The sequence below is a fragment of the Anguilla rostrata genome, chromosome 2 (assembly GCF_018555375.3).
Source record: "Anguilla rostrata isolate EN2019 chromosome 2, ASM1855537v3, whole genome shotgun sequence".
Classification (NCBI taxonomy): Eukaryota; Metazoa; Chordata; class Actinopteri; order Anguilliformes; family Anguillidae; genus Anguilla; species Anguilla rostrata.
The window spans coordinates 74,264,048-74,277,213 of NC_057934.1; the positions used below are offsets into that span (position 1 = coordinate 74,264,048).

The window sequence follows — 13,166 nt, forward strand, 5'->3', positions numbered from 1 at the left end:
AAACAACTTCATACATATACATTTAGTAATTATAGATTAGGCTATATTAATATATCAACTTTAAGATAAGCAACACGCTCCGAATTCTCTCATCACGACCCATTAAATGCAATGGCTCAGAGGTTGCTTCATAATTTCAAACTGCTTTCCTAACAGCAATGTTGCGTCCTGAGACTTGGGTTACAACAGTGAATATGTACGGATTCCTAGATGTGCTGATGGCGACCACCCTCTCATATTAACCTCAAATACGCAAGATAGGACACTTATACAGTATGCTAGCAAATTTATGTCAAGTTCCATTCATTTATATGGGGTGGTCGATACACGTCCCCTTAACAACCAAAAGCTAGCGCTGGACCACCTCTGACTTATTTGCCGGCACAGAAAACAATCGTGAAAGTACTGAGAGCACGGTTAGACAGGACTGAGAAGGCTCAAATCTGCACTGTGAGCGCAGGGTTAGACAGGACTGAGGCGGCTCAAATCTGCACTGTGAGCGCAGGGTTAGACAGGACTGAGGCTCAAATCCGTCCCGCCCCCTCCCTCCCCAGCGGTGAGTGTGCCGTCCCGCCCCCTCCCTCCCCAGCGGTGAGGTGGTCCTTGTGTATTTTTTGTGTATTTTTTCAAACTGGCTCACTAGTTTACAGTCGATCCTAGGTTCACATGTCACATTTGTGGAGAGCAGTCCCGGATATAGACTGCAGTGATTAGGGGAGGCAGACAGATTTTGGGAGAGCAACTTTTATTCAAGGCACAGTGTGTTTACAGGCCTGCATTAACTCAATTTTTTCTGTTTAATTTTGATCCCAATTATGTGCTAGGCAGGATTCTGCAATTTGTTTTGGATAAGAAGAACCAAACACATGGGAAAAAATACGCTGCATTCTATAGATGCACACATACTTGTCTGACATGTGTTGGTTATTGATTTTAATATTCATACAGCCGTTGGTAGCATTGCGAGAATCAAAGAGTCTTAATTTGAATGAAAAGTGGAAAAATGACATCATGTCATGCTCTCTAGCTAGCTGGTATGGTTTTGTTGCCAGTTATAACTGGGACATCCAAAACGTTACTGTCTGTCAAAAGAGGAATTATTCATTTATTAAAGCATTTTGCTCTTGCAACTGTGAGAGGCGATGTCTTAACAACCCCAGTAGTCTATACATTCACCGAAGGCTAACAGATGATGGTAAATGGACTGCATTTATATAGCGCTTTTATCCAAAGAGCTTTACAATTGATGCCTTTCATTCACCAGAGCAGTTAGGGGTTAGGGGTCTTGCTCAGAGACACTTCGACACGCCCAGGGCGGGGATCGAACCGGCAACCCTCCGACTGCCAGACAACCCCTCTTACCTCCTGAGCCATATCGCTCCCTGATGATGTTCCACATTAAGCATTCTCGCAGGTTAGGAGACTGAGGTGCTTGTTGACTCTCAATTTTAAAACATGTCTTGAAGGACAGCAATTGAGCAGGAAAGGTTGTTGATATATCCGTGGTCAGACAGACTGTTTGACATGTTTAAGTTGCAAGTTTGGCGATTGCTTTTTTAAAAAGCCATCCAACTTTGGCAACTTGGCTTTTTCTCTCCAGTTCTGTTTTCTCTTTTCTCTTCTGAGATCCACTTTGTGTTTATAACACATTTTGATACTTTTAGTTGTAGCTAGGACTACTATTTGCTCTCTTCCTGATCTAGCTAACAGGCATTAAAATTCACCACAAAACCTCACTGTTATAACCAATATACACTTGACAATGGACAATAGAATACAGACATTTCCCAGCAATCATTGCATATCAGAAAATAACACTAGCACCAAAGAAATGAACAAATTTCATTGAATAGTTCAAACAATCAATTTTCTGTAAAATGGGCATAGACTAAGTTTGACAAGCACAGTCTATTCTACAAAGAAAGCATATTAACCATGATTGAGATGTGTTCTCTTATTGAACAATATATAAAACAGCACTGCAGACAAGAAACATGTTTTTTCCAATGTTTAAGAGTCTCAAATGTGAGTGTTGCACTCTTAGAATGACAACTCAAGTATACTTGAGTATTATCATTACAAAATGACTACACATTGTGTTGAATTGTATACATCCTGGCACTCAAAGCACAATTATATGACAAGGAGTCCAAGTAAAAGTGCTTGGTAGAAATATACAGAGTACTGTCTGATTTCCATCTGCCTCCTTGTGACTGGAAATGGAATTACCTTCAAGCAAACACATTGATTTAGCTCTGATCATGCTCTCACAATCAGAACAATCTTAATGTGTGTCTGAAACAATCCTCCATGATTTTCTATGACTAAATGATAACCATTGGTTGATTTTCCTGGTAGGTTTACATGCAACAACCCAGGAATCAAGCGCCCATGCAGTCATGAGGGGGGGGGACAACCATACCTGCCTATCAAGAGTCAGCACATGTAAAGTGGGGTCACAGCTGATTGACAGGTGACAGTAAGGAAAGGATGCCACCCCACAATGCTCTATGACTACAGCCTTCTCCCACCCTGTCTCCAGACTATAACTGATTAGAAGCCTGAGCATAAAGGTTCGTTTTTAATCTAGATTTAAATATTGAGACTGACTGACTCCCTTATCAATTTTGGAAGCATGTTCTACAGTAGTGGGGCTCTGTAGGAGAAAGCTCTACCACCTTTTAGGTTTTTAGAAATTCTTGGGACTACCAGGTAGCCTGCGTCTTGATAACAGTGACCTTGTGGGCTTATAAAGTAGGAGTAGGTTGGTTATGTACACTGGTACACGTCCATGCAGAGCTTTAAAGGTCAGGAGCAAAACCTTGAAATCTATCCTATGCTTAGCCAGGTAGCCAGTGAAGCGATGCTAGCACTGGAGTAATGTGCTCACACTTCTTAGTTCTGGTCAAGATACGAGCAGCTGCATTCTGCACAAGATGGAGAATCTTTAACAGGTTTTACGGCAGCCAGATAGCAGGGCATTACAGTAATCTAGCCTAGACATAACAAAAGCATGGATCAATTTCTTTTTGTCCCCCACTGACAGGAAATGTCTGATTTTAGCTATGTTGCATAACTGGAAGAAAGCAATTCTGGATATGTTTTTGTGTTTGTCACAGGTTAAATCAGGATCAATGGTAACACCAATGTCTTTAACAACCATGTTTGGTTCAGCAGAACAACCATCACAGTTTAGGGTATGAGTAGACATTTTCTCTTAATATTTTGGGACCTAAAACCAACATTTCGGTCTTATCCAAGTTCAGGAGCAGAAAAACAGAAAGCATCCAAACCATGATATGTACAATACAGGCCTCTAACTGTGAAAGTGGCAGTGCTTCGCCAGGTTTCATAGAAATATAAATCTGTGTATCGTACGCATAGCAGTGGAAATCTAAATCATGTGCCTGGATAATATTGCCAAGTCGTAGCATATATAGTGAGAACAGTACTGGTCCAAGCACTGATCCTTGTGGAATACCGTATTTCATTGTTGAGTAGCTGCACTCTTCTTTTAATTTAACCAAATGTTTCCTGTCACATAAGTGTGATCTGAACTATGCGAGTGCCTGTCCATAAAGTCCAACACAGGCCTGGAGTCTGTCCAGTAGAATTTCATGATCTATTGTATCAGAAGCTGCAGTCAGGTTGAGGAGTACAAGAACCGACACAGAATTACAGTTGGCTGACAATAGTAGATCATTAGCAATCTTGATAAGTGCAGTTTCTGTGCTGTGGTAGGGTCTAAACCCTGATTGGAATATTTCAAGGATACTGTTAGAGCTAAGGTATGCACTAAGTTGCTTAGCAACATTTTTCTCCAATAATTTCGATAAAAATTGATGGTTTGAAATAGGTCCGTAGTTTTCCATTTTGTCAGGTTAAAAAATCAGAATAAGGCCCAGGTGGCCTGTAAACAGAGACAAGAAAAAAGGACTGCCTGCAACCACTTATTTTAGCAAGATCAGGCTGTACAGAGTTCATAGTAAGAACTTCAAAAGAGGAAAAAGTATTTCCACGCTTAGGCGTTCAACTCAATATGGACCAGGCCTGGGTCAAATACATTTGTTTGTGATTCAAATACTTTTCTGTGCTCTATTGATCTTGCCTGGTGTAATTGAAGCAGCCAATATGATCAGAAGGCGGGGTTTGCACTTTGAGAGTATTTCATTTGTTCCAATACACCAGACAAGACCAGTAAAGCATAGAAAAGTATTTGAATCCAAAACAAATAAGTATTTGACCCAAGTCTGATATGGACTGATAAATAGCTGCAACGCCTCCCCCTCTGCCTGATGGACGTGATACCTGAATACTTATAAAACCCACAGGAGACACTTCATTAAGTGCAACATATTCATCAGGTCTTAACAAAGTTTCAGTCAGACACAGTACAGTGAGATTATGGTCTGTGATCAATGTTTAGAAGATCTAATTTATGAGTGAGTGATCTAACATTTAATAGTCCAATTTTCAAGAATGATTCACTACAGTAAGTAGCAATGTGACGTGTTTTTATAACAGTGATGTTGTCCACATTAATACCACGGTTATCTTTTCATTTGGCATGGATGCGTGAAGCAGACAGTCTCAATATAATAAATACTACTTTCTAGTTCAGAAGTATTAGTTAAAGGGGCTTTTGGATAACATGCTATTTCTGTTAGTTAGCTCTGAAACGCACCTTGCAGACAAAGATGTAGGGCCATATGTCTGAGACACGGGCAGAGAGAAACGAGCAGGCAAACACGTAGGGTTAGAAGCCTGCGGCCTGGCTGGCGCCCTGATGGAGTGTCAGGATCTGGCCTTAAGAGTAGCAGCTGTGTTACTAGATAGGACACAAGAATCTCCACCTTGGGTGGAGTCTGTCTCTTCAGTAGACCAGGCCTTTCCCCAGAAATCGGGCCAATTATTAATAAACCCTACATCACAAGACGAGCACCACTCCGACAGCCAGTGATTTAGCGACGATAGCCTACTGTAGACCTTGTCGCTCCTACTAGCTGGAAGCGGGCCAGAGCATATTACATCCCAACATCATTTTAGCCACTGTACACACCAAAACAAAGATCAGCCTCAACGTCTGTAGCTCAAGCACCAGGCATACACTGCACTACGGTCGGTGGTGTCTCTAGCTTCACGTTTCTCAAAATACTATCCGCTATGTTCAAAGTTCTCATTAGGTGTGTTATTGAGTGGGGAATATCAGTTGGAAATGCGGGGCAGCAGTGTAGCAATGGGTAAGGAACTGGGCTTGTGACCAAATGGTCATAGATTCGATTCCTGGGTAGGCCACTGCTGTTGTACCCTTGAGCAAGGTACTTAACCTGCATTGCTTCAGCATTTTTTACATTTGTATCCATTTATACAGCTGGATATATACTATGTAAATGTTGTGTAAGTCGCTCGGATAAGAGCGCCTGCTAAATGCCTGTAACGTAACGCGAGTTGAGTGGTGCTCAGCAGCCCTAGACCGACAACTATGGTGATTTGGGACGCAGCCAATCTCTTTATAGCGCACTACTTTTGGTATCAGCCATTATTGAAGTGTCCCATTTGAGAAACAAAATTGTAGCACACAATATAGTGAACTGCATCCACCCCACAATGCACTGCAAAATGTTGTGTACAAGCTCTGTACACTATCCGGGAGCCCAAAATCCCACAATACACTGCGGTAGGGCTTTACGGTTTTGTTTCAACAAAGATGGTGGCTGGAACAAGTGGGCCGAGTGATAGCTACTTGTATAAATGCCGGCTAGAGGTTTAAGTCACACAGTGTTGCCGTATCCTCTATCGGTGAAGCCATAGACCCATCCTCTATCCCTTTGCATGCATGGCTCCCCGTCACGTACTAGCTGCATGTGCCTAGATCCTACTGTGTTTATGTATATTGCAAGTCTTGTCCGCGCTCTTAGCTTTAATGTTTTAATAGGTTTTAATAGCTTGTTTTACATTAACTGAACCACCTATGTTTAGAACCATCTGTTGAATCTTGTGTATTCACCGCACTCAACTAGTTAGCTATTTAAGGCGTTTTCATTAACATTTCTTTGTTTCTTTTACAGGGTCCATGTTGCTGCTGCATTTGAGCTAGCTCTTGAACTTCCGTGATTCTTTGTACTCTATGCTGGATTGAAAGAACAACTGAAAAACGGAAGCGCCACGTACAGTTGAGTAGAACTTACCACCTAATTAGGCACAAAACTAGAAAATAGTCAATATATTACACCATCTATTCGAATGAGACAATTTAGAGGGGTGCAGAAATTTGAAAGAGTCCAAACTGGTTTCGGTTAGTCAGATTCACGTGTAGTGCAAGACGGTCTGGTGTGTGGGTGGTGCTAGTCACTGATAGAAAATTGGGCACCATTTAAGGTCTGTGGCCCCAGACCACCACACCCTGCGTGCTGTCCAAGTGGACCCAGGGGGGCTGGATACTTACCTTGCTAGACCCAAGTGGTTTTTGTTAACACCGCTAGGTAGCCCAACCACCTGAGTCAAGCCTGAGAAGGGTCTACATCTTGGGGCCTGCTCCAGTCTCCCCCAGATCAGATATGAGCGATACGTACCAGTCTGGGTTAACCTAGAGATGGGGGCGATTAGGGAATTAAAACAAAACAATCAGTGGGTAAAGTGACAACGGTATGAACTGGGGAATTACAATTGGGGCCCCGTCAGGAATAGGCTGTGGCTGCATAGCTACTAGGACAGGGATCGAGAGCCCATGCAGTCATGAGGGGGGGGACAACAATACCCACCTATCAAGAGCCAGCCGATGTAAAGTGGGGTCTCAGCTAATTGACAGGACCTCGTTGCTCTTACTAGCTGGAAGTGGGCCAGAGAATATTACTTCCCAACATATCTTTTTAGCCACTGCACACAATGATTGTTGAGGTGGACAAGATGTGGAAATTATTTTGTGCTGAATTAAATGGCTGGGGTAAAAATGTAGTCTCCATGGGGCACCTGGTAAGAATGCATTAAAAATTCTGTTTCTTCAATAAAGTTGAATACAACCTGCTTCCTTTGTCCTCAGAGATGGTATGTGTGTGTGGTTCTATAAACATACAAAACAATGGCATAACATCAATCACAAATGTACTATAATAATAATGCTCCATTACCAGAATTACTATTAACATACATAAATGGAATATTACATGCATGTCATTCATGTCATTCACACATTTAATTAGCAGTGAACTCCAATATTACACACAAGCAATATGAAGCTCTGAAACTAACCAGTACAATGGATCACAATTATCAGCGAGTAACACTCTCAGTTAAAGATAATAAGAGTAACTGACAACAATGAATAAACGTAACGTATAAACGCGAACTTATATTCGAATCATTAGTCTAGAATAGAAGTAAACTCACATACTGATGCACGCACACGGGTCTCTGACTGACGCTGTGCAATACTTCACCGAGAACAGCAATATTTCTAATATTCAACAATGGATGCTGCAGATTCTGAACTTCGCTTCTCCTAACTTTTCCTGAACTGTGCATCTGATTGTGTCGTCGCTACTACTTCGCGTTTCAGGTAAGCTTATCTTTACTTAATTTGTTCCTGCTGTTGTTAGTTAGAGAACATAGATGTGCGTTAGTTCAGATGGTGTCTCTTTAATTTGTCTCAGCTGTTGCTAGTTAGAGAACATAATTGTGCGTTAGTTCAGATAATCGCTCTTTAGTTTGTCTCAGTTGTTGTCAGTTAGAGAACATAATTGAGCTTTAGTTGAACAGTGTATGCAGTCACGTGATACTGTTAAATAGCCCTGTATTGTCTTGCTAAAACAAGAATTTGCTTCATCTGATGCTATTCTGCCCTAGCGAGCTCAGTGCAATTACGTAATTGCCACCCCCTATTTTTAAACTCCAACTGGGGTTGCCAGAGGCGTAGGCAGTCTGGTCGTCAGTTTGTCATGTGTTTAACCCTGATTCCCTTGTGTGCATTGCCTCGCTCCAGACGGGCCATCTACCGCAGGCGCAACATATCTAACCTGGTCTACCCACCCGTCCACATCTCAGGAACTCACTGTTGTGGGTGGACTATGGAACTGTCAGTCAGCTGTCTTCATTATTGCCTTTTATGTCTATATGTGTGATATGTTGTTTTTATCTGCTGCTGTAACACCCAAATTTCCCCACCTGTGGATTAATAAAGTCTATCTCATTTTAGCCAAAACAAAGTCTCTTGACTTCCTGGCTCCCACAGTAACCACAATTGCAGTAGGAGAATTTTAACGGATTGTTAATTTTTCTTAATTGTGCATTTGTTGGTCTGAGGGATTACTTATCCTGGCAAGAAATGGCTGTAGATGCCACAAAGAAAAAGCCACATATTGACAAAAATGAACAGTTTGTTAGAATTCTGGTATTGCATTTGAGCTTTGCAAACAACGTGCAAAACCGGACAGGATAGAGTTTGAAAAGCACTGGTCTGCAACATCAGTAGCAAGCAATCACTGCCTTCTTAATTGAACATCAATCCCCACATTACCACTGAAACAAGCAGAGAAACACTTTGCAGGTTCATAAAGACAGAACATCGATTACAGCAGGGCGAAGCACGATTAAATAATTTTTTTTCTGCCAAAGTAATGTGCGCTCTGAGGATCGACCCAGATCTCTGACACGTCAGGTGCTATCATAGAGAAAAAAAAGCAAACTAACAGAAAAGTAAATCAGGAATGTTAAGTCTACCTTTAGTAAAAGGCTGGTTGGAAAAGAAAAAGCAAGCAGAGTAAAAGACCAGTACAAACAGTGAGCCTGAAGCTGATTTAGGTCATTTTCATTTTTATTGTATATAAAAGCGAAGACAGAATTTTTAGCAGTAAGACTTCTGGTAGCGAGGGCGGGCTCTGGGTCCAGCAAACTCGTCGGACCGGGAGCGGCGGGAGTCGGCCACCAACAAGGTCCCGCGGTACCGGATCAGGATGTCTTCGATCTCCTTCTTAGAGCTTTCAACCACGTCTGGAAACAGACCACAGCAAGTCAGCAAACCAGCTCTAACCAGGGAGCCCCATCTCCTGACTCTGTAACCAGGGAAGCCCACCTCCTGACTGTCAAACCAGGGAGGCCCATCTCCTGACTGTCAAACCAGGGAAGCCCATTTCCTGACTGTCAACCAGGGAGGCCCACATTGACAAAGTTCTCCTAGGCGGCAAGATTCTTCTTTAAAATGGTGCATATGACATGTTGATTGAGTGAAATTGTAGCTGTGTGCAACAGACTCCTTGTGAATGCGTGCATTACTGGAAAGTACACAGACTGTCACGCTCTCACGCCGACCTCCCTGACAGTGTGTCTTTATTGGACACGGAATAAATAAAATAAGAGATGCAATGAAAAGTCTCGTTAGCGTTATGTCTGTATTACTTAGGTGAACACATCTTACACATCCATGATACTTTTGGCGTAGCAACTAACGTTAGGTAGCTACCTAGTAAGTGTTATGCATAAGAGTGGCTAACAACAAGACTAAGGTGGTCATAAAATTTTTCCCGACCGTGAAGAACGCCTTACTCGTTTACATTTTGAATAGATGTGGCTAGACTGGCTAAATCTATCGTGGTTTCCGTCGCAGCACTGTCGACACAAGCAATATCGGAAGGGAATTTTGTTTTGACTACGTAGTTAAGCAAAAACTTGAACGACAGCTAAGGCTGATATATAACGGCGGTTAAGAAAGCATGTTACAATGTTGTAGGTAGAGAATTAACAGCAGATGAAGCACACAGCATTACCCAACGTTAGACAGATAGTTAATGTTAGCGACCATGTACAACGGAGGCTAGTATTTGAGGTTAATTAGCATTAGCTAGTGAGTCAGTTTTCTTACCTTGGTAGTTGCAAATATACACATGGCATGTAATTAATAGCCTTTCTCCAATTTGCCGGTTGAGTCTTTAGTCGTTGTGAAAATCCTATGAACGCGAGTGATGTTTATCTTTGGGAGCTCCTATTGACAGCGGGTGTAGAAGGTCGCCATTGCTAAACCGGGAACAACCGAGCAGTACTAATTACGGGAGCTAGCCTGGAGCTATGAGGCTAAGGGCACGTCATCCTTGATCATCCTTGATAGCTTTGCCAAGCAAGCATTGTAATCGGTGGCACGGTGGCTCAGTGGGTAGCGCTGTCGCCTCACAGTACGAAGGTCGTGATATCGAATCTCGGCTCTGTGCGGAGTTTGCATGTTCTCCCCGTGTCCACCTGGGTTTCCCCAATCCCAAAGACATGCAGACAGGTTAATCGGAGATACTAAATCGGCCACGGTTGTGAGTTAGAGGCAGGAATACACTTTGAGTGTATTCCTGCCCCTCGCTCACAACAAGCTGGGGTAGTCCCCCCCCAGCCATCTTGCTGAGGTACGGTAGATAAGGTAGGGTCGTTGTAATTTGAAATAGATCCATAATAGACATAGTCTAGATCCGTGTTTATTGTGTATCTATGAGGTGTCAGCGAACGCGAGACGTGCAGACGATATGTTTATTGCGTTGACTTATTAACCGGCTACAATATTGCAAAGGCATGTGGATTGAACGGGAGCTCTTGTGCGCTTACCGGCCGGCCTGTGTATTCTTTAATACCACGGACAGGTTTGCTAATGATATTTGACGCATTGCATAGCTATGTCATGGTGCTGCACTAACAAAGTGACAGTCTGGTGAACCTCCGGTTTAAGGATTGAATCCCGCCTGGCACTCAGGCAGATAATTTCCTCTTTTACACTAACGTTCTCTTACGCTCACTCACGGCCACCCATATGCATTTCATGACGGCAAATGTATTAATTTTGTTAAAACTTTACACCAGTTCATCACTGTGCCATTTCTACTAAGTATATTTCTTCACTTGGCTACCGTATAAAACCTTCATATCAGCAAACGCCACGTTTCTACCTCGCCCTGTTCTCTATCTGGCCACATACAAACAATGACTACGTATGTACATCCTGCAACTCCGCATTAAAACATTACATTTAAAACCATGTCTCACCCAAAAGTATAGTTACTAGTGCTGAACAGAGAAGACCACAACAATTCTCTTGTTACTTAACAGCTAGTGGCTTATAGCGACTGTTATATATACCGCTCGATAAGGATTAAAAGCACGCTCATGGTTAGGCCTACTCCATTAACTTGGCACTATGCTCCGTGATCATGTCAACCTTCACCTACATGCCCATTCTGCTGAAAACATATTGTTTCAACTACGCAATTTGATCATTTCGTCCTAATTTCTCTCACACTGTTGTTATTTATTCATATGCAAAGCCTGCTGGGACATACGCGTCTGCTCCTATTCTCCACAATCAAGTTTTCCGGTTCTAGCTTAGCAAAACAGCGAAGAGGATTCCCGCCTGCAGATAAGCCTATGAAAATGGCTGGCTTATAAACCTTAGGAAGACTGAAAGTGCATCTCCACGAAATAACAGACAACGGAGCAGGACAACAGGGTACAGAAATTGCGACCTAGGCAGCTTTAATTCTACGGGCTTGCTTGCTGATTGTTTTCTCTATCAAGGCTCGTTGGATGGCCGGCAAATCCGTGAGTACAACATATTTCACCTGCGTTTCTGTTGCGTTTAGACGCTTTGTCACAGCCACTGTTTGTATACATAAGATGTATTTGAAAGCAATGCTACCCAATATTTCCTCAATTCTTTCAAGTCACTTGGCCATGTTTTGTAACAACGTGACTCACTACAACAGAATAGCAGGTGAACTGAGGGCAACGGTTTGGTGCTTCGGTGCTAGCCAGCAAGCTAACAGAGACACTCATTCATGCTAAAGTTGGGTATACATAAGTGCGTTTGAACATGCTTATTTACAAGACTACTCCACAAAATCCCACAGGCTATTTACAGTTAAGCAGCGCTATGTAGGCCTACATGCAAACAGTTTGGCTATTTACAACAATAATATACATTTCATGCAACCCCCCCCCCCCCCCACATTGCTTTGCAGCCCCGCTAGCTAGCTAGCTAGCTAGCTTGCTTAGTCTTTGTCAGGATCGCCACAATATTATTTGTGACTGTGAGGCTATGCTAACTACAAATATTGCACTTCGCTTAGCTGCGACGCTGGCTATTTACAACAATAATATACATTTCATGCAACCCCCCCCCCCACATTGCTTTGCAGCCCCGCTAGCTAGCTAGCTTGCTTAGTCTTTGTCAGGATCGCCACAATATTATTTGTGACTGTGAGGCTATGCTAACTAGAAATATTGCACTTCGCTTAGCTGCGACGCTAGCTGTAGCCTATGTCGAACGTTTGTGGAGCACGTTGTTAATGTAGATTTCTATCTTTCAATACAAGTGGGAACAAGTTGTAGCGATCCATCGGTGTAGTTATATCAGCCATTTGGCTCACGATCGCTGTGTTAATATGGATTCCTTAGAGAAGACGTGTCATTTCATGCCATGCTCTACATGGCCGTACGTTCTTCATATGGGAACGATTAATTTATAAGTAGTCCTCTGCTGCCATCCTGTGGAATGTTTTATGAACTGTAGGTACGCTGGCTTATTACACTCTACATAGCCAAACGGTCATCACATGGGAACAATTCATTTATAAGTGGTCGTCTGCTGCCACCCTGTGGAATGTTTTATGAACTGCAGGTATGCTGGCTTATTACACTCTACACGGCCAAACGGTCATCACATGGGAACAATGCATTTGTAAGTGGTCCTCTGCTGCCACCCTGTGGAATGTTTCATGAACTGCAGGTGCGCTGGGTTAGGGTTAGGGTTAGGGCAAGGGCTAGGGTTAGGGTTAGGGTTAGGGTTACAGCTAGGGTTAGGGTTAGGGCTAGGGTTAGGGTTAGGGTTAGGGTTACAGCTAGGGTTACAGCTAGGGTTAGGGTTAGGGTTAGGCACAGGGTTAGGGTTAGGGTTAGGGTTAGGCACAGGGTTAGGGTTAGGGTTAGGGTTAGGGTTAGGGTTAGGGTTAGGGTTAGGGTTAGGGTTAGGGTTAGGCACAGGGTTAGGGTTAGGCACAGGGTTAGGGTTAGGGTTAGGCACAGGGTTAGGGTTAGGGTTAGGCACAGGGTTAGGGTTAGGGTTAGGGTTAGGGTTAGGCACAGGGTTAGGGTTAGGGTTAGGCACAGTTGGTTAGGGTTAGGGTTACGGTTAGTGTTAGGGTTAG

At 42.9% G+C, this 13,166-nt stretch overlaps 2 long non-coding RNA genes across 2 annotated transcripts; both read right to left on the reverse strand.

Annotated features, from left to right (window-relative positions):
• Window positions 1-5,974: 5,974 nt before the first annotated feature.
• Window positions 5,975-7,777, reverse strand: LOC135249135 (uncharacterized). The gene is made up of 3 exons (XR_010328599.1): window positions 7,387-7,777; window positions 6,762-7,060; window positions 5,975-6,586 (listed from the first exon to the last, which is right to left on the reverse strand). It is a non-coding gene; the product is annotated as an uncharacterized LOC135249135 (long non-coding RNA).
• A 1,013-nt stretch (window positions 7,778-8,790) lies between these two features.
• Window positions 8,791-9,840, reverse strand: LOC135249136 (uncharacterized). Its single transcript, XR_010328600.1, has 2 exons — window positions 9,068-9,840; window positions 8,791-8,985 (listed from the first exon to the last, which is right to left on the reverse strand). It is a non-coding gene; the product is annotated as an uncharacterized LOC135249136 (long non-coding RNA).
• Between the last annotated feature and the right edge of the window lie 3,326 nt (window positions 9,841-13,166).